This window comes from Lissotriton vulgaris, chromosome 6 (assembly GCF_964263255.1).
Source record: "Lissotriton vulgaris chromosome 6, aLisVul1.2, whole genome shotgun sequence".
NCBI lineage: Eukaryota > Metazoa > Chordata > Amphibia > Caudata > Salamandridae > Lissotriton > Lissotriton vulgaris.
The window spans coordinates 314,932,413-314,954,089 of record NC_141694.1 but is presented as its reverse complement, the minus strand read 5'-3'; the positions used below and the strand labels follow the sequence as shown (position 1 = coordinate 314,954,089).

At 46.9% G+C, this 21,677-nt stretch overlaps 1 non-coding gene and 5 pseudogenes across 1 annotated transcript; 1 reads left to right on the top strand and 5 right to left on the bottom strand.

Moving 5' to 3' along the window:
• LOC147707202 (U2 spliceosomal RNA) lies at positions 1 to 175 on the bottom strand (annotated as a pseudogene).
• Positions 176 to 2,774: 2,599 nt separating this feature from the next.
• Positions 2,775 to 2,951, bottom strand: LOC147707201 (U2 spliceosomal RNA; annotated as a pseudogene).
• A 2,949-nt stretch (positions 2,952 to 5,900) lies between these two features.
• On the bottom strand, positions 5,901 to 6,096 carry LOC147707200 (U2 spliceosomal RNA). Its single transcript, XR_015297070.1, has one exon. It is a non-coding gene; the product is annotated as a U2 spliceosomal RNA (small nuclear RNA).
• A 2,936-nt stretch (positions 6,097 to 9,032) lies between these two features.
• Positions 9,033 to 9,208, bottom strand: LOC147707199 (U2 spliceosomal RNA; annotated as a pseudogene).
• Positions 9,209 to 11,796: 2,588 nt separating this feature from the next.
• LOC147707198 (U2 spliceosomal RNA) lies at positions 11,797 to 11,941 on the bottom strand (annotated as a pseudogene).
• A 4,362-nt stretch (positions 11,942 to 16,303) lies between these two features.
• Positions 16,304 to 16,471, top strand: LOC147707197 (U2 spliceosomal RNA; annotated as a pseudogene).
• Positions 16,472 to 21,677: the final 5,206 nt, after the last annotated feature.

Here is a 21,677-nt window from a genome sequence, read left to right as displayed (position 1 = left end):
GGGAAGTGCACCATTCCTGGAGGTACTGCAATACCAGGTTGATGCGTGGAGTGGACAGAGCAAGCTCCTATTCCATTTCCCTGTTCCAAAAATCAATTTAATATATGGTCCCCAGATAGAGGACGTATCAGATATTAAACTGATAAGAACAGATTTTTTTTTTGTGTAAAAATATACTTTATTTATAAAACAATTTTAGAGATACATTTTAACCAATCCCATAGGGTGGTGTACATTTGAACCTGAGTAGGGGGTGCACGCAGGCACCAACCTACCGGTTTTCCATCAAGATATTTCTTATCAGTACACTTTTATGCTGAAGTGTATTTTTTAGCTTACCCACTCTGCCCATTTCTCCTGTTTCCATTTCTCCTCAGCAGTGTGTTTTTCCAAATAGTTTAATGTCAGAGTAAAGGAAAGTCATCAGTTTATCAAGACATATATGGATTGCATCTTTTACGTCTAGATTTTATTGCTTAAACATCATTAGTTTTCGTGTTGCCCATAGGCTTTCTTTAGCTGCACATAGGATTCTCCATAGGGTCCTGTCTTTATTTTTTGACAAGGAGGACCCTAGGCCATACAACATGAGTTCATATGTGATATGCTTTTGGCTTGTTACCCCTTCAATGAGTCTGCCCATTTTCCCCCAAAAGGTGTTGGCAAAGGTACAGTTCCATAGGAAGTGAGTGATGGTTTCTTCTCCAGGGCAGTCTTGTCTTGGGCATTTGGCTGTGTTGGCGAGTCCTCTTCTGTGCTGGAAGGCTTTGACTGGGAGGGGGTTGTTAATGGCCAGCCATGAGATGTCCTTTTGGGAATTGGTAATGTCCTGGTGGTTAGTTTTTTCCCATACTTTTTTGGAGAGGCTTTCTGTCAGGTTGTTTGCCATCTCCATTTTCTCTAGACCTGCGATTTCCTTTTTCAGTAGCGATCTGTTTTCCTTGCAGCCTGGGTCTACCTCCAGCAGTTTCAACATCTGCAGGAATGGTAGAAGTACAGCATATAGTTTGTGAGGAAAAAAGGCAACAGGTAGTAAATTGTTCCTGGGGATCAGCTGGAATCTGTGGAAAAGGTCTTTTGCCCCATACCTGATAATATGGGCGGCGGTGTTTCTTTTTTGTTTTATTGCGTTCAGGCACAGGCAAAAGTACGTTGTAAAAAGGTACAGGTATAAATTCGGGACCTTCTTGCCCCCGTTTTGTGTGTGGTTGAACATGATGGTCCTTTTGACTTTCTCTATTTTGGAGTTCCAGAGGAAGTTGAAGATACTTTTTTGCAGTTGTCTCAGCGTAGATTTGTCAGGAGGGTAGATCATGGCAGAGTACAAAATCAGTGGAAGAATAACAGCTTTGATGATCATGACCTTCCCGGTCATGGATAGTGTTCTAGTTTTTCACAAGCTTACTTTTTGTGCAATTTTTTGTTGTACTGGCGGCCAATTAGCTTGACCTTCCGTGTCTTCTGAGAAAAGGATTCCCAGAATTTGTGTTGGTTTCCTGGTCGTCTTTACATCTAGCTTGGCCATGTTGTCCCATTTGCCTATGATGAGGCACATGCTTTTTTCTATGTTCAGGGACAGCCCTGAAGCTTGTGCAAAGAGTTTGGAGTGTAGGAGGACCCTTCTGGCAGAAGCAGGGTCTGGGCATAGTACTGTCACATCATCCATATAGGCTATGCACTTTGCTACTTCCCCGCTAGCTCCTGGGACAAAGATCCCCTTGATGATTTTGTCCTTCCTAAGGGTGGCTAGTAGGGGTTCTAGGGCGCAGATAAACAGTGCTGGTGACAGGGGGGATCCCTGTCAAACTCCTGACTTCATCTGTACATTGAATGGTGGCAGAATTAACGCCTCCCGAAGCAATCTACCTTGGTCACCCGGACCGGGGTCTTCCCTCGCACCGTCGCTGGCCGCCCTTTCGCCTCTTTTTCTGACTCCCGGCAAGAGCTCAGCATGTGCCGGTGGAAAGGAGGCCCCGGCCTCAGGCCTTCCCCCGGCTCCCAGAGTCCTCCTCGGCTGTCGCCTCATTAGGCGTCACTTTGCATACCCACGTTGTCCTCTTTCTAGCATTTGCATGCCCCGCCCCTTTCTGCCCACTGCTTCCGGCCGGCTGGCCGGAAAGCCTCGCAGCCAGGGGATGCTGGGAATCAGGCCAGGAAGCCCGGACAGCTCCCTGACTGGAAGAGGCCGGACCCTCGCCCTCGCTAGCCCAGAACACTGCTCCCCTGCAGCCTGAGGCCTATAGATAAGGCGTGGCCGTTCGGGGCCGCGCGGGGACGGGCGGGGCGGGCAGAGAAGGAAAAGGACTCTGTATTTTTCTTCTTGCTCAGAGAAGCCAAGGGCAGTGCCCACTTCTCTGCCTGCCTGCCTGCCTGCCTGCCTCCCTCCCTCCCTCAATCCCTCCATCCATCCTACTGACTTGCTGAGAACCTTCCTCCATTCGTTCCCCAGTGAAATGGATCCAAAAACCAATGAAACTCTGCTGCTGCAAAAACAGTCTTGTTCCCACGTTTGTCTCTTTTCAAAGTGCAGCGTCTGGATGGAGAAGGGAAAAAATGGAAGAAAAAAAAAAGTTAAAAAAATAAATAAATAACGCACGCCCGGGCGGCCGCAAAGTGGCAATTAAGTAAAATACATACATAATTAAGGCAAGACACAGTGACCAGTTTGCTTTTATTCACGCGCAAACACAATAGCGCCACTTTACAGGGTTTGGTAGTGAAGCGCTACTTTCGTTTTCTCGTCTATTTTTCAACAGCATTGTTTTCCCCGGGTGGGGAAGTGCACCATTCCTGGAGTTACTGCAATACCAGGTTGATGCGTGGAGTGGACAGAGCAAGCTCCTATTCCATCTCCCTGTTCCAAAAATCAATTTAATATATGGTCCCCAGATAGAGGACGTATCAGATATTAAACTGATAAGAACAGATTTTTTTTTTTTTTGTAAAAATATACTTTATTTATAAAAAAAATTCAGAGCTACATTTTAACTAATCCCATAGGGTGGTGTACATTTGAACCTGAATAGGGGGTGCACGCAGGCACCAACCTACCAGTTTTCCATCAAGATATTTCTTATCAGTACACTTTTATGCTGAAGTGTATTTTTTAGCTTACCCACTCTGCCCATTTCTCCTGTTTCCATTTCCCCTCAGCAGTAGTTTTTCCAAATAGTTTAATGTCAGAGTAAAGGAAAGTCATCAGTTTATCAAGACATATATGGATTGCATCTTTTACGTCTAGATTTTTTTGCTTAAACATCATTAGGTTTCGTGTTGCCCAAATGCTTTCTTTAGCTGCACATAGGATTCTCCATAGGGTCCTGTCTTTATTTTTTGACAAGGAGGACCCTAGGCCATACAACATGAGTTCATATGTGATATGCTTTTGGCTTGTTACCCCTTCAATGAGTGTGCCCATTATCCCCCAAAAGGTGTTGGCAAAGGTACAGTTCCATAGGAAGTGGATGATGGTTTCTTCTCCAGGGCAGTCTAGTCTTGGGCATTTGGCTGTATTGGTGAGTCCTCTTCTGTGCTGGAAGGCTTTGACTGGGAGGGCGTTGTTAATGGCCAGCCATGAGATGTCCTTTTGGGAATTGGTAATGTCCTGGTAGTTAGTTTTTTCCCATACTTTTTTTGAGAGGCTTTCTGTCAGGTTGTTTGCCATCTCCATTTTCTCTAGACCTGCGATTTCCTTTTTCAGTAGCAATCTGTTTTCCATGCAGTCTGGGTCTACCTCCAGCAGTTTCAACATCTGCAGGAATGGTAAAGGTACAGCATATAGTTTGTGAGGAAAAAAGGCAACAGGTAGTAAATTGTTCCTGGGGATCAGCTGGAATCTGTGGAAAATGTCTCCTGCCCCATACCTGATATAATGGGCAGCAGTGTTTCTTTTTTGTTTTATTGCGTTCAGGCACAGGCAAAAGTACGTTGTAAAAAGGTACAGGTATAAATTCGGGACATTCTTGCCCCCGTTTTGTGTGTGTTTGAACATGATGGTCCTTTTGACTTTCTCCATTTTGGAGTTCCAGAGGAAGTTGAAGATACTTTTTTGCAGTTGTCTCAGCGTAGATTTGTCAGGAGGGTAGATCATGGCAGAGTACAAAATCAGTGGAAGAATAACAGCTTTGATGATCATGACCTTCCCGGTCATGGATAGTGTTCTAGTTTTTCACAAGCTTACTTTTTGTGCAATTTTTTGTTGTACTGGCGACCAATTAGCTTGACCTTCCGTGTCTTCTGAGAAAAGGATTCCCAGAATTTTGGTTGGTTTCCTGGTCGTCTTTACATCTAGCTTGGCCATGTTGTCCCATTTGCCTATGATGAGGCACGTGCTTTTTTCTATGTTCAGGGACAGCCCTGAAGCTTGTGCAAAGAAATTGGAGTGTAGGAGGACCCTCCGGGCAAAAGCGGGGTCTGGGCATAGTACTGTCACATCATCCATATAGGCTATGCTCTTTGCTACTTCCCCGCTAGCTCCTGGGACAAAGATCCCCTTGATGATTTTGTCCTTCCTAAGGGTGGCTAGTAGGGGTTCTAGGGTGCATATGAACAGTGCTGGTGACAGGGGGCATCCCTGTCGAACTCCTGACTTGATCTGTACATTGAATGGTGGCAGAATTAACGCCTCCCGAAGCAATCTACCTTGGTGACCCGGACCGGGTCTTCCCTCGCACCGTCGCTGGCCGCCCTTTACCCTCTTTTTCTGACTCCCGGCAAGAGCTCAGCATGTGCCGGTGGAAAGGAGGCCCCGGCCTCAGGCCTTCCCCCGGCTCCCAGAGTCCTCCTCGGCTGTCGCCTCATTAGGCGTCACTTTGCATACCCACGTTGTCCTCTTTCTAGTATTTGCATGCCCCGCCCCTTCCTGCCCACTGCTTCCGGCCGGCTGGCCGGAAAGCCTGGCAGCCAAGGGGATGCTGGGAATCAGCCCAGGAAGCCCTGGACAGCTCCCTGACCGGAAGTGGCCGGACCCTCGCCCTCGCTTGCCCGGGACACTGCCCCCCTGCAGCCTGAGGCCTATAGATAAGGCTTGGCCGTTCGTGGCCGTGCGGGGACGGACGGGGCGGGCAGAGAAGTAAAAGGACTCTGTATTTTTCTTCTTGCTCAGAGAAGCCTAGGGCAGTGCCCACTTCTCTGCATGCCTCCCTTCCTCCCTCCCTCCCTCCTTCCCTCCACCCTGCTGACTTGCTGAGAACCTTCCTCCATTCGTTCCCCAGTGAAATGGATCCAAAAACCAAAGAAACTCTGCTGCTGCAAAAACAGTCTTTTTCCCTCGTTTGTCTCTTTTCAAAGAGAAAAGAGTGAAGTAGTGTGGCTCACTGGTTAGAGGCGGCAGACCCGAGAGCAGAGGACGGCCCGGGACCAGGGTTCGATTCCCGGCGCGGCAGGTTTCTGGACCAGGGTCAGCGGACTCGATAATTCTCTCGCCTCGGTGCCCACTCTGATCAGCGATCACACTCGGCAACTCTGGGCATTAGCTTGCCTCATCTTCACTAACGGCCCCACCAGACCGCGGGGGATGCCTGGTCTCACCCTGGAGATACCCATTAAGGGACCATCTCTCAGGGAAGCCAGGAAGGGTTTCGCAGCGGTCGAAGCGCCTTGGGACCCTACGGGTAAGTAGTGCGCTATATAAATGCCAATACATTTACAAGTGCAGCGTCTGGATGGAGAAGGGAAAAAATGGAAGAAAAAAAAAAGTTAAAAAAATAAATAAATAACGCACGGCCAGGTGTCCGCAAAGTGGCAATTAAGTAAAATACATACATAATTAAGGCAAGACACAGTGACCAGTTGGCTTTTATTCACACGCAAACACAATAGCGCCACTTTACAGGGTTTGGTAGTGAAGCGCTACTTTCGTTTTCTCGTCTATTTTTCAACAGCATTGTTTTCCCCGGGTGGGGAAGTGCACCATTCCTGGAGGTACTGCAATACCAGGTTGATGCGTGGAGTGGACAGAGCAAGCTCCTATTCCATCTCCCTGTTCCAAAAATCAATTTAATATATGGTCCCCAGATAGAGGACGTATCAGATATTAAACTGATAAGAACAGATTTTTTTTTTTTTTTTAATATACTTTATTTATAAAAAAAACTTCAGAGATGCATTTTAACCAATCCCATAGGGTGGTGTACATTTGAACCTGAGTAGGGGGTGCACGCAGGCACCAACCTACCGGTTTTCCATCAAGATATTTCTTATCAGTACACTTTTATGCTGAAATGTATTTTTTAGCTTACCCACTCTGCCCATTTCACCTGTTTCCATTTCCCCTCAGCAGTAGTTTTTCCAAATAGTTTAATGTCAGAGTAAAGGAAAGTCATCAGTTTATCAAGACATATATGGATTGCATCTTTTACGTCTAGATTTTTTTGCTTAAAATCATTAGGTTTCGTGTTGCCCATAGGCTTTCTTTAGCTGCACATAGGATTCTCCATAGGGTCCTGTCTTTATTTTTTGACAAGGAGGACCCTAGGCCATACAACATGAGTTCATATGTGATATGCTTTTGGCTTGTTACCCCTTCAATGAGTCTGCCCATTTTCCCCCAAAAGGTGTTGGCAAAGGTACAGTTTCATAGGAAGTGGGTGATGGTTTGTTCTCCAGGGCAGTCTTGTCTTGGGCATTTGGCTGTATTTGCGAGTCCTCTTCTGTGCTGGAAGGCTTTGACTGGGAAGGCGTTGTTGATGGCCAGCCATGAGATGTCCTTTTGGGAATTGGTAATGTCCTGGTGGTTAGTTTTGTCCCATACTTTTTTGGAGAGGCTTTCTGCCAGGTTGTTTGCCATCTCCATTTTCTCTAGACCTGCGATTTCCTTTTTCAGTAGCGCGTCTGTTTTCCATGCAGTCTGGGTCTACCTCCAGCAGTTTCAACATCTGCAGGAATGGTAGAAGTACAGCATATAGTTTGTGAGGAAAAAAGGCAACAGGTAGTAAATTGTTCCTGGGGATCAGCTGGAATCTGTGGAAAATGTCTCCTGCCCCATACCTGATAAAATGGGCGGCGGTGTTTCTTTTTTGTTTTATTGCGTTCAGGCACAGGCAAAAGTACGTTGTAAAAAGGTACAGGTATAAATTCGGGACATTCTTGCCCCCATTTTGTGTGTGTTTGAACATGATGGTCCTTTTGACTTTCTCTATTTTGGAGTTCCAGAGGAAGTTGAAGATACTTTTTTGCAGTTGTCTCAGCGTAGATTTGTCAGGAGGGTAGATCATGGCAGAGTACTAAATCAGTGGAAGAATAACAGCTTTGATGATCATGACCTTCCCGGTCATGGATAGTGTTCTAGTTTTCCACAAGCTTACTTTTTGTGCAAGTTTTTTGTTGCACTGGCGGCCAATTAGCTTGACCTTCCGTGTCTTCTGAGAAAAGGATTCCCAGATTTTTTGTTGGTTTCCTGGTCGTCTTTACATCTAGCTTGGCCATGTTGTCCCATTTGCCTAGGATGAGGCACGTGCTTTTTTCTATGTTCAGGGACAGCCCTGTGGAGAAGTGTGGCTCACTGGTTAGAGGAGGCAGACCTGGAAGCAGAGGTCAGCCCGGGACCAGGGTTCAATTCCCGGCTCGGCGGGGTCTTGAGTCCAAAAATGTCCATGGACTCGACAATTCTCGCTCCGGTGCCTACTCAATTCACGGGTTCACACTCTGCGACTCTGGGCAATAGCTTGCTTAATCTCCACAACGGCCCCTCGCGGCGGGATGCCTGGCTTTCACCTTGCGGATACCCTGCCGGGGTTATCTCACAAGGGAATACCAGTACGGGTTCCCTAAGCAAGCGCTTAGAAACCGCTCGGTGATTTGCGCTATATAAATTCCTGTACATTTACATTTACATTTGAAGCTTGTGCAAAGAGTTTGGAGTGTAGGAGGACCCTCCTGGCAGAAGCGGGTTCTGGGCATAGTACTGTCACATCATCCATATAGGCTATGCACTTTGCTACTTCCCCGCTAGCTCCTGGGACCAAGATCCCCTTGATGATTTTGTCCTTCCTAAGGGTGGCTAGTAGGGGTTCTAGGGCGCATATGACCAGTGCTGGTGACAGGGGACATCCCTGTCGAACTCCTGACTTGATCTGTACATTGAATGGTGGCAGAATTAACGCCTCCCGAAGCAATCTACCTTGGTGACCCGGACCGGGGTCTTCCCTTGCACCGTTGCTGGCCGCCCTTTCGCCTCTTTTTCTGACTCCCGGCAAGAGCTCAGCATGTGCCGGTGGAAAGGAGGCCCCGGCCTCAGGCCTTCCCCCGGCTCCCAGAGTCCTCCTCGGCTGTCGCCTCATTAGGCGTCACTTTGCATACCCACGTTGTCCTCTTTCTAGTATTTGCATGCCCCGCCCCTTCCTGCCCACTGCTTCCGGCAGGCTGGCCGGAAAGCCTGGCAGCCAAGGGGATGCTGGGAATTAGGCCAGGAAGCCCTGGACAGCTCCCTGACCGGAAGTGGCCGGACCCTCGCCCTCGCTTGCCCGGGACACTGCTCCCCTGCAGCCTGAGGCCTATAGATAAGGCTTGGCCGTTCGTGGCCGTGCGGGGACGGGCGGGGCGGGGCGGGGCGGGGCGGGCAGAGAAGTAAAAGGACTCGGTATTTTTCTTCTTGCTCAGAGAAGCCTAGGGCAGTGCCCACTTCTCTGCATGCCTCCCTTCCTCCCTCCCTCCCTCCTTCCATCCATCCTACTGACTTGCTGAGAACCTTCCTCCATTCGTTCCCTAGTGAAATGGATCCAAAAACCAAAGAAACTCTGCTGCTGCAAAAACAGTCTTTTTCCCACGTTTGTCTCTTTTCAAAGTGCAGCGTCTGGATGGAGAAGAGAAGAAATGGAAGAGAAAAAAAAGTTAAAAAAATAAATAAATAACGCACGGCCAGGTGTCCGCAAAGTGGCAATTAAGTAAAATACATACATAATTAAGGCAAGACACAGTGACCAGTTTGCTTTTATTCACACGCAAACACAATAGCGCCACTTTACAGGGTTTGGTAGTGAAGCGCTACTTTCGTTTTCTCGTCTATTTTTCAACAGCATTGTTTTCCCCGGGTGGGGAAGTGCACCATTCCTGGAGGTACTGCAATACAAGGTTGATGCGTGGAGTGGGCGGAGCAAACTCCTATTCCATCTACCTGTTCCAAAAATCAATTTAATATATGGTCCCCTAATAGAGGACGTATCAAATATTAAACTGATAAGAATAGATTTTTTTTTTTTGGTAAAAATATACTTTATTTATAAAACAATTTCAGAGATACATTTTAACCAATCCCATAGGGTGGTGTACATTTGAACCTGAGTAGGGGGTGCACGCAGGCACCAACCTACCGGTTTTCCATCAAGATATTTCTTATCAGTACACTTTTATGCTGAAGTGTATTTTTTAGCTTACCCACTCTGCCCATTTCTCCTGTTTCCATTTCCCCTCAGCAGTAGTTTTTCCAAATAGTTTAATGTCAGAGTAAAGGAAAGTCATCAGTTTATCAAGACATATATGGATTGCATCTTTTACGTCTAGATTTTTTTGCTTAAACATCATTAGGTTTCGTGTTGCCCATAGGCTTTCTTTAGCTGCACATAGGATTCTCCATAGGGTCCTGTCTTTATTTTTTGACAAGGAGGACCCTAGGCCATACAACATGAGTTCATATGTGATATGCTTTTGGCTTGTTACCCCTTCAATGACTCCGCCCATTTTCCCCCAAAAGGTCTTGGCAAAGGTACAGTTCCATAGGAAGTGGGTGATGGTTTCTTCTCCAGGGCAGTCTTGTCTTGGGCATTTGGCTGTATTGGGGAGTCCTCTTCTGTGCTGGAAGGCTTTGACTGGGAGGGGGTTGTTAATGGCCAGCCATGACATGTCCTTTTGGGAATTGGTAATATCCTGGTGGTTAGTTTTTTCCCATACTTTTTTGGAGAGGCTTTCTGTCAGGTTGTTTGCCATCTCCATTTTCTCTAGACCTGCGATTTCCTTTTTCAGTAGCGATCTGTTTTCCATGCAGTCTGGGTCTACTTCCAACAGTTTCAACATCTGCAGGAATGGTAGAAGTACAGCATATAGTTTGTGAGGAAAAAAGGCAACAGGTAGTAAATTGTTCCTGGGGATCAGCTGGAATCTGTGGAAAATGTCTCCTGCCACATACCTGATAAAATGGGCGGCGGTATTTCTTTTTTGTTTTATTGAGTTTAGGCACAGGCAAAAGTACGTTGTAAAAAGGTACAGGTATAAATTCGGGACATTCTTGCCCCCGTTTTGTGTATGTTTGAACATGATGGTCGTTTTGACTTTCTCCATTTTGGAGTTCCAGAGGAAGTTGAAGATACTTTTTTGCAGTTGTCTCAGCGTAGATTTGTCAGGAGGGTAGATCATGGCAGAGTACAAAATCAGTGGAAGAATAACAGCTTTGATGATCATGACCTTCCCGGTCATGGATAGTGTTCTAGTTTTCCACAAGCTTACTTTTTGTGCAATTTTTTGTTGTACTGGCGGCCAATTAGCTTGACCTTCCGTGTCTTCTGAGAAAAGGATTCCCAGAATTTTTGTTGGTTTCCTGGTCGTCTTTACATCTAGCTTGGCCATGTTGTCCCATTTGCCTATGATGAGGCACATGCTTTTTTCTATGTTCAGGGACAGCCCTGAAGCTTGTGCAAAGAGTTTGGAGTGTAGGAGGACCCTCCTGGCAGAAGCGGGGTCTGGGCATAGTACTGTCACATCATCCATATAGGCTATGCACTTTGCTACTTCCCCGCTAGCTCCTGGGACAAAGATCCCCTTGATGATTTTGTCCTTCCTAAGGGTGGCTAGTAGGGGTTCTAGGGCGCATATGAACAGTGCTGGTGACAGGGGGGCATCCCTTTCGAACTTCTGACTTGATCTGTACATTGAATGGTGGCAGAATTAACGCCTCCCGAAGCAATCTACCTTGGTGACCAGGACCGGGGTCTTCCCTCGCACCGTCGCTGGCCGCCCTTTCACCTCTTTTTCTGACTCCCGGCAGAAGCTCAGCATGTGCCGGTGGAAAGGAGGCCCCGGCCTCAGGCCTTGCCCCGGCCTCAGGCCTTCCCCCGGCTCCCAGAGTCCTCCTCAGCTGTCGCCTCATTAGGCGTCACTTTGCATACCCACGTTGTTCTCTTTCTAGTATTTGCATGCCCCGCCCCTTCGTGCCCACTGCTTCCGGCCGGCTGGCCGGAAAGCCTGGCAGCCAGGGGATGCTGGGAATCAGGCCAGGAAGCCCTGGACAGCTCCCTGACCGGAAGTGGCCGGACCCTCACCCTCGCTTACCCGGGACACTGCTCCCCTGCAGCCTGAGGCCAATAGATTCGGCGTGGCCATTCGGGGACGGGCGGGGCGGGCATAGAAGGAAAAGACCTCTGTATTTTTCTTCTTGCTCAGAGAAGCCAAGGTCAGTGCCCACTTCTCTGCATGCCTGCCTGCCTGCCTGCCTCCCTGCCTCCCTCCCTCCCTCTCTCCCTCCTACTGACTTGCTGAGAACCTTCTTCCATTCGTTCCCCAGTGAAATGGATCCAAAAACCAATGAAACTCTGCTGCTGCAAAAACAGTCTTTTTCCCACGTTTGTCTCTTTTCAAAGTGCAGCGTCCGGATGGAGAAGGGAAAAAATGGAAGAAAAAAAAAAGTTAAAGAAATAAATAACGCACGGCCGGGTGGCCGCAAAGTGGCAATTAAGTAAAATACATACATAATTAAGGCAAGACACAGTGACCAGTTTGCTTTTATTCACACGCAAACACAATAGCACCACTTTACAGGGTTTGGTAGTGAAGCGCTACTTTCGTTTTCTAGTCTATTTTTCAACAGCATTGTTTTTCCCGGGCGTGGAGTGGACAGAGCAAGCTCCTATTCCATCTCCCTGTTCTAAAAATCAATTTAATATATGGTCCCCAGATAGAGGATGTATCAGATATTAAACTGATAAGAACAGATTTTTTTTTGTTGTAAAAATATACTTTATTTAAAAATTTGGAGTGTGCAATTTACATTTTAACCAATCCCATAGGGTGGTAGACATTTTAACCTGTCTAGGTAATGCACGCATGCATTTACTTAGCGGTTTTCCACCAAGATATTTTTCAAATTGGAGAACACTTTTATGCTAAAGTGTTTCCTTAATACATTCAAGTTACCCAGTCTGCCCATTGTTTTTGCTTCCAGTCTTTTTCTGCTTTCTCTTTACCCATAGGTTTTATGTCTGAGTAGTAGTAAGTCATCAGTTTATCTAGACATATATGAATGGCATCTTTAACATTTAAGTCTTTGTGTTTAAACATGACTAGGTTCCTTGTTATCCAAAGGCTTTCTTTCCCAGCGCATAGTATCCTCCACAGTTTTATGTCTTTATTATTTGACAGGGGGGTTCCTAGGCCATAAAGAATCTGTTCATATGTCACAGTGTCAAGGTTTGTGATCCCCTTAATAAGTTTCTTCATTTTTTCCCAAAAAGCATTTGCAAATACACACAACCACAAACAATGCATGACAGTTTCTTCTCCTGGGCAGTCTGATCTTGGGCATTTCGTATTCTTGGCCAGATCTCTTTTGTGTTGGAAAGTTTTTACTGGAAGGGCATTGTTGACCGCCAGCCAAGAGATGTCCTTCTGGGTGTTGGTGAAGTCCTGGTGGTTTACTTTCTCCCAGACTTTTTGGGAAAGGTTTCCTGATCAGTTGTTGACCATTTCCATTTTCTCCAGATTTTCAAGTTCTTTCTTTAGGATTGTTCTGTTTCCCATGTGGTCAGTGTCTATTTCAAGTGTTCTCAGCATCTGCAGAAATGGTTGTAGACATGCGTAGAGTTTGTGCTGGAAAAAGGCCACAGGTACGGTGTTGTCTCTTGGCAAAAGTTTGTATTTGTGCAGGATGTTTCCTGCTCCATACCTGACGAAGTGTGCAGCCCAATTTTTTTTTTCTTCACCGCATTCAGGCATAGGCAGAAGTACGTTGTGAAAATGTATAGGTAAATGTTGGGCACATTCTTACCACCGTTTGGTGTATGTTTAAACATGATTGTTCTTTTAACTTTTTCCATTTTTGAGTTCCATAGGAAGGTAAACAAACATTTTTGCAAGTGTCTCAGTGTAGATTTGTCTGGGGGAAAAATCATAGCAAGGTACAGTACTAGTGGTAGCATTACTGCTTTGATTACCATGACCTTCCCTGTCATGGATAGGGATCTCTTCTTCCACAACCCACATTTTTGGTTTATTTTGCTTTGTATTGGGGGCCAGTTCGCTTGTCCTTCTGTGTCCTTTGAAAAGAGGATGCCGAGTATTTTGGTTGGCCTTTGAGTTGTTTTGACGTCTAGTTTGGCCAGATGATTCCAGTTCCCTATGGTGAGACATGTACTTTTTTCTACGTTGAGGGCCAGCCCGGATGCTTGTGCGAATATTTTTGAGTGAAGCAGTACTCTTTTGGCTGAGGAGGGGTCTGGGCACAGGACTGTGACATCATCCATGTATGCCACACATTTTGCTACCTCTCCCTTGGCTCCAGGGACGAAGATCCCTTTGATGACTTTGTCTTTTCTTAGTGTGGAAAGCAGGGGTTCCAGGGCGCAGATGAAAAGTGCTGGTGACAAAGGGCAGCCTTGGCGGACTCCTGATTTGATGTTTACTTTTGGTGAGAAGTTGCTGTTCACAATAATCCTACTTGTTGCATTGAAGTACAACATTTTGATGATTTTACAGAAAGAGGGGGGGAACCCCATTGTATTTAAGACTTGGAACATGTAGTCGTGCGATACACTGTCAAAAGCTTTCTGTAGGTCTAAGGAGAGTACCCCTAGGGTTTTTTTTCCTCTAGTGCTCTAGATATGGCGTCTCTGATGGTGATGAGGCTGTCCCAGATCTTTCTCCCAGGCACCGCACATGTTTAGTCTGGGTGGATGACAGACTTTAGGATTTTCTTCATTCTGTTGGTAATACATGTACTTAAAATTTTGTTGTCGACATTTAAGAGGGTGATGGGTCTCCAGTTTTTAATGTCATTTGCCGCACCTTTTTTGTGTATTAGTGTTACTGCTCCTTGGTTGAAAGAGGGTAGAAAGCTGTTATTTTTGATCCCTTCCTCAATCATGGTGATGTAGTCCATTGCTATTTCCCTCCAAAAGGTCTTCTAGAATTCCCATGGGAGACCATCCTGCCCTGGTGAGGAGTTTTTGGGAGCTTTTTCTATCTCGCCCTTCTCAAGGTTCTCGGTTCTGGTCCTGAAGATGATTTTCTTGGATTCTTCCCTAAAGTGGTCCGTGAGCCCTTTTCGGGTGTCTTCCAGGTCTTCATCCACGTCCCATCCCCTGAGCTTGGGTTCGTACAGTTGCTGCAGTTTGCTCTGCAGCTCCCTGAACGTCCTCTTCTTTTCCCGTGCAGCAGCTCTGCTTGCATCCTGGAAGAAGCTCCGGAACCTGACCTTCACCCATTCCCACCACTCGCTGGCGGATTGAAAGAGGCCCTTCATGTCCTTCCACTCTATGTACACGTCTCTGAGGTTCGCCACTAACTCCTCATTGTCCAGCAAAGAGCAGTTCAGCTTCCACGAACCTGGGCCAGCGGGGAACTTCCCTGTAAGTTCCCCCTCAAAACTGACTGCTCTGTGGTCAGAGAAGTGGACGGCGACCATGGACCTTCGCCCAGGCTTTACTGTCGGGGAGGTGAGTAGGAGGTCGATCCGTGAACGCACGGATCCGTCCGACTTGCTCCAGGAGTAATTCCTGGCGTTCGGCCCTATGCTCCCGATGACGTCCTGGAGGGACGCCTCCTTTATCATCTCCACCAACAGCCTGGACGTCACATCCATTCCTGCAGAGCCTGGCCCACTGCGTCCATCCAACTCTACTATGCAGTTGAAATCACCACCCATAAGAATGGTTCTGGAGGTCACGAGTTGCATCCTGAGCACCCTGAACATCTCACTGGGACTCTGGAGCCTCCGGAAGCTGACGATCGAAGGGACGTCTTTGGTCCTGCGAAACGAGACCCTGCCAGTGCTCCAGTACGTCGCTCAAGTATGGCCGGTGCAGACAAGTACGGCCAAGGCCATCACGAGAATGATCTTCCACTTCATCTGGAGCTTGAAGATGGACAGAGTGAAGAGGGCGGTGATGTTCAAAACCCATGACAAAGGAGGCAAGGGAGTGCCGGACATCGCCACCATCCTGAGGGGAACCTTTGTGTGCAACTGCATGAGGACCACCCTGAGGGCCGAAGACGAGAGCCATGCCGGCTTTCTGATGGCACGCTTCTTCCTGCTGCCAACGTGGAGACGCCTGGGATGGGCAGAGTGGCTGATGACCGTCCCGTACAACTGGGAGACCCCATGGTACTACAAAAAGTGGAAAAGTTCGTAAAGGAGTTCGGCTAGAAGGCATGTAGCCCCGCCGGATGGACCCCCCGACTTGTCCAACGACAGATACGTGCCAGAGACATCAGCGAGCCGATTGGCGCTCTCCCTTCAGCCAAAGCAGACCACGTGTGGGAAAACGTCGCTTCCAAACGCCTGACAAACCAGCACAAGGACACCGCCTGGATGGCCATCCAAGGAGGAATCCCTGTGAGAGCCTTCATGCAAGCAAGAAGACTCTACCGATACAAGTCCTGCCCAAGCGGGTACACCGCGGACGAGACAACATACCACCTCTTCTGGGAGTGCACGTACGCACAGGACCTGCTGAAGGCCATAGGCACAGAGCTTAGGGCCTAGATACCTACGACCTGCATCACTGCTGCCTCGGTGATGTATGGACTGTTCCCAGGGACACACGCACTAGAAGACCGCCAGGGATGCTGGAGGCTCCTGTGCTGCTTCAAAGATGTTCTTCTGTTCTCCAGAAACCGCCTGGTAGTAGGGGAAAAGGAGACATCAACCCTGGGATGCCGTAAGATGATCCACAGCCTCCTGTGCGACTACGCAGCACTGGACGGATCAGATGGAGACAGCAAAGACAAAACCTGAGTACCCAAGGGGCGGCCTGTTCAGGCGGGGGCCCCAGAAAGACTCAGGGAACGAAGGCAATCCCAATGGAGGCCAGCTTGTACACGCAAGGGGGCCCGGAGGGACCACTAACCTACTTCTTCTTATTTTTTTTCCTTCAATCCAGGAACCTGTTAGGCGACCGGAGAGAGGAGAAAAAGGATGAAGACAGGTGGAGTAAATGTACTAATAATTTACTGTATGTATTTTATTAACGTGACCTTTTTCCTTCACAGTTAAAAGGTCAATTGGATAGCTTGCGCACTTGTTGCCAAGTTTGTTACCAACGACTTACGAATAAATAGGGTGTTGTGGAAGGTGACGATTGATGTATCTGAACCGGAAATGACGCCCTGACACGTAGGAAAAAAATTAAAATATAAAAAAATCTGTTCTTATCAGTTTAATATCTGATACGTCCTCTATCTGGGACCATATATTAAATTGATTTTTGGAACAGGGAGATGGAATAGGAGCTTGCTCTGTCTTGTGGTAAATTTAAATTACCTATACTTAATTTCTATGCGGTAAAGTTCAATAAGAATAACTCAGTCAAAAATGAGAGGCAGAGTCCGTGGCATCTGAGTTTATAAGGGTTTTATTCCTCAAAAAGGAATTGGTTCGAACCAGGTATCATGTTCCATCACCACGAGGGTTCAGGAAGGGATAGACATGAACATGTACAATGTTTTATTAACAGAATATCATATATATAGTCAATGCAGATAGTGGTGATGAATGCAGAAGGCGTAACAGCTGAGAGAAAAGAGATAAGAACACATGTGCGTAACAGAAGGCGTGCATGAAGGCGTACACGGAGGTGTGTGCTAGACAACGTCATATGAAAGTGTAACAGGTGGGTGGATCCATAGAAGAATCCTGCAGAGTCAGCAGAAGTACATGGCAGAGATGCGCGCGCAGCAGCATGACGTGTGAGTGACGTGGAACTGGAGGGTGAAGGGGACTTGACATTTGCACTATACGGGGAGACAGAAGTCTGGCGTGTCAGAACAACCTAATCCCAAATCATATCTGGTATCTTGTGTTTGAGGAACTGTATTATCTAGAAGGAAAGGTCTCTCGGGCAGAGGCTATTCTATACTGACTGCTAGTGCGTGCATATGCGACTACGTGTCTAAGTGTAAAGGAAGGGGCCATGGGCCTACCATGGTAACGGGAGCTATGAATTACTTGCATGGAGACAGAAAGGCCGGGCCCTTTGCTCTGCAGCTGGGAAGGATGTTTACCTAAACTACTAGACAGGAATGTATTTTCGAGGAGCGGAGCAGATAACTTGAAGGCTGAATACTGTTTTGGCAGGCAATCAGGCCGAGCCGGGCACCGCTAGACGCGCAGGGAGTAAGACAAAGGTCAGGGATACGGATGCAGGTCCAGGCTGCAGCTTCCAGAGGAAGAAGGCAGAAAAAGCTCGATGGCAGAAATCAGGGCCTAACTCGCCAGAGCCAGGAAAACGTGAAAGTGCACCATGTAAAGACAGTGGCAAGGCATACTTAGGAACTGAATATTCGACCCATTCATGGTGGATCTGAAAGAGGACATGTTAACGTTGGACGCAAATGTATTTGCGTCTTCATAGCTGGAAGTGGAGGGAACATACATGTACTTGAAGCACATACATGGAGCCGTTGGGGTCTATGTTAGGGGACACAATTGACCATAAAAATTCATATTACCTCATTCCCTCCTTGTCCCCTACGGACCCTTCATGAGGTATCAATCCTCATTAATCTATCAATCTGTTCATGTAACATCATTTGCTCTTCTTTCTTCTTACGGTGTTTTGAACGTGGACTTGAATTAGGAATACATGTCGTGGCGCACAAGCCGCAAATCGCTGGCCCACATTGCAGACATAGGCAACAACTGAATACTATGAGAAGGGCTATTCCTAGGAAGGATAGGACTTTCCATCCCCAGGCTGATAACACGCTCCAGAACCAACCGGACCAAGTCCAGGTGCCTGGATTCTGGTGTATCTGACTTGCAATCTTGTGAAGACGGGTTATGGCTCTATATACTGATGGCGCGTTTTCTGGAATGAAAACACAGCAGCTCGATCCGATGACTCTACAGGCTCCGCCCCTATCGGCCAGGATGACGTCAAGGACGAGACCATTTTGAAGAACAACAATCCGCATAGCAGACTGCTCCTCCGTTAAGTTGCCCAGGGCGGAAGTAGTTTCATTCACTACTGCTTCGAGGGTTCTAGTTAATTTACGTATCAGTTTACTATTAAAGACAGCACCTAAGTAAGGAAAGAAACCTTTATTGAAATCTGTATACTGCTCCCATGCCGTTTCAGTGTAGTCGACAATCGGGAGATCTCTCTTGGGTCTAACGTGTACTAGATGGGAGTCCCTATGATAATCAGGAGGGGCTAGGAAAACAGGTGGCAGAAGGAATGCAATGTAATAGGTACCAACCCAATCTAGAGGTAAGCGTATATATGCTGTATGACCACAAACGAAATAGGAATGACGGGAAGCTTTAAATGTAGACTTGCCTTTATCACTGAATTCGATCACAGTAGTACATCTACTATGACCCAGGTGTACGGAACCATTCTTTCTGACACATAATTCACCTTTGACTGGTAATACGGACATAGCGGGCAAGACTGGTTCGGTTTCGGATTCAACATTCAGAATCATGAGGTTAAGTGTAAAGTTACCTAATCCATATACTTCGTTTTCTAGATCAGTCCCTGTCCTTTTGGGAAGACCCTCCTTGTCAGGGAAACATACTTTATGCAGAACGGTGTTCAAATTTCCCCATACCCAATTGCCCTGGTAAACTACGGAATTGGAGTCTAAAGAATTAATCAAACTAAACCATGCACCACAGGAACCATTGTGTGTGAACGGGTACGGAAAGAGGGGCAGAACTCCCTTGTATTTCTGATAGGGAGGGAGTCGGCCACATATCCAACAATTAGTAGCATTGCTGGTCTGATGGGAATGATGTAACATACTAATGAATGTATTGTTGCGCAGCGCAAGACGGTAAGATAACTCATGGTGGGGCAGTTCACTGAAAGTGTGCTCGGCAGTGACATTTAAGGAAGAATGTGCACGCTTGAAAATAGGATAATATATGTGCAACAGTATACTTGCAGCAATAATCAAAAGACTCAGAAAAACATAATCAATAATGTCACAATACAGTGACTACGAAGTGATTTACAATATTCACGTTTCTTGAGCTGTTTCTGTCTATCTCTCTCTCTATTGGGGTCTAGGGGATACATGTCAGAAACTTGTCTAACCGATTCACCTAGGGGAGGACTTAAACAATTAAACTGTCTGACTTGCTAGACCTCAACTTTAATTTATACTCCTGAGAAGAAGTTTTCTCTACCAGGGGGAGTTTTGAGTCAGTCTCTGGAGGAGGGCAGGGCTGGGAATCTAAGTCTGGCGGCAGTCCATGGCATTTTTTAACATGACTCGAGTGAAGCCAGCCCTTACGGCCCTCCACCTTAATCGCAGTCCTTGTAGTCAATAACACGAGCTTCGGCGCCTGCCAACGGGGCTCCAGCGGACTTCTCCTGTCGAAGTTCCTCACGAACACCAGGTCCCCCGGAACAACCTCATGTGGCTTCACCTCGGTGTTGTCGGGAAAGGCTGCAGCAACCTGTGAACGACATGATTGTAGTGCAGACATCAAGGAAGCAAGGTAATCTGTCAGCATGTTACAGTCAACATCTGTAATTTTTCTCGGTAGAGGCGTCCCCCACATATTCGGTGGCCTACCAAAGACCACCTCGTACGGGGATAGCCCTGTTCTAGAGTGTGCGACCATTCTCATATAAAAGAGTGCAACTGGTAAAGCTACTATCCAGTCGACGCCTTTTTCTCTACAGATCTTGGCAAGACGGATTTTCAGAGTCTGATTATGACGTTCCACGAGACCTGCTGCCTCGGGATGTCGGACACAGTGGAATTTCCATTGATAGCCGAGCAGGAGTGATACCTGCTTCATAAGCTCGGACGAGAATGGCTGACCGTTATCTGAGTATACGATACGGGGCAAGCCATACCTTGGGAAGAATTCACGAACCAGCTGCTTGGCAGTGGTCGGAGCAGTGTAATCTGGGACTGGATATGCTTCTGTCCAACGGGAGAGTGCACGTACAACTACGAGGACATATTTGAATCCTCAACAACGTTCCATCTGGATATAATCCATCTGGAGAACTTCAAAAGGGTGATCAGGAGGATGAAATCCACCTTGCTCTACGGGAATGCTTTTACCTGGGTTGAACTGGCAACAGATCATGCAAGTACGCACTTTCTGTTTGGCTGCTGCTCGTAAATGTTTATTGAACCAGAGGTTTTGAATACTGTCTAACATGGCTTTTTCTCCTAAATGTGCAGGACTGTGTACTGTGTTAATGATAACTTGAACCATAGAGTCGGGGAGAAACCATGTAGATTTTCCCTTCGTCATCCATCCCTGTTCTGTCTGGATCCCTCCTAGTTCAGTCCATTTCTTTATTTCGTCTGGTGTAGCATGTATCTGTATGTCAATTACATCTAGGGCGGGATCCTTAACTGTCATACAATGTGTCGGTGTCGGGACTATTGTCTTTGTCAGATCAGTTGGGTGAGTCTGAGTCTGAGCTGTATGCTTGGCTGTTCGGTCTGCCAGGTCGTTACCCTGGGAAATTGTATCTGTGACTTTCGTATGTGCCTTGCACTTCATGATGGATATCGCTGTAGGCAGATGTATTGCGTCTAACAGAGCTTGAATGAGGGGACCGTGCTGGATCTTGGCACCGTGAGAAGTCAAAAAACCTCTCTCTCGCCAGAGTACTCCGAAGTCGTGTACGACTCCGAAAGCATAACGTGAATCTGTGTATATGTTAACTCTCTTGTTCTTTGCTCGAATACAGGCTTGAATCAGATCGATGAGCTCTGCTGCTTGAGCTGACAGGGTGTCAATACAATTCGTTTCTATGACTTCAGTTTCTGTCGTGACTGCGTAGGCGGCCACTAATTCTCCTGTGCTTGTTCTCATGCATGAACCATCCACATAAAGTGTCAGGTCTGGATCTGGTAATGCGGTATTTGTCAAGTCTTGTCTGGGTTTCGTCGTGATGGTAATGACTTCAATACAATCATGTGCCAATGGATCTGTCTCACTTAATGGCAGAAGTGTAGCAGGATTCAATGTATTACAACGTCTGATTTCTATGTGTGGCTGAAACAATGTCAATTCATAGCCTGTCAGTCGTGCTATAGTCAAGTGTTGAGTCTGTGTTCGGTTTAAAAGAACTTCCACGGAGTGTGGAACTTGTACTGTCAATTGATGTCCTAACACTATGGAATCGCTTTGTCTGATTGCTAGAGCTGTTGCTGCTACTGATTTCAAGCACGCAGGCAGAGCCTGGGCTACTGGATCCAATGTACTAGAAAAATAGGCACATGGTTTGTGTGAACCTGCTTGATCCTGAGTGAGTACTGACAATGCAGTACCTTCTCGTTCTGTGACAAAAAGTGTAAAAGGCTTGCTGTAACATGGTGTCGCTAAAACAGGTGCTTGACATAAGGCTTTCTTTAATTCGTCAAAAGCTTGTGTATGTTCCTGAGTCCAAGGGAGGACAGTCGATGTCGCTGCCTCCTGGGTTGTCAACTGTATGAGTGGTTTCGCTAGAAATGCATACTGAGGGATCCATTGTCTACAGTAAGAAGTGAGGCCTATA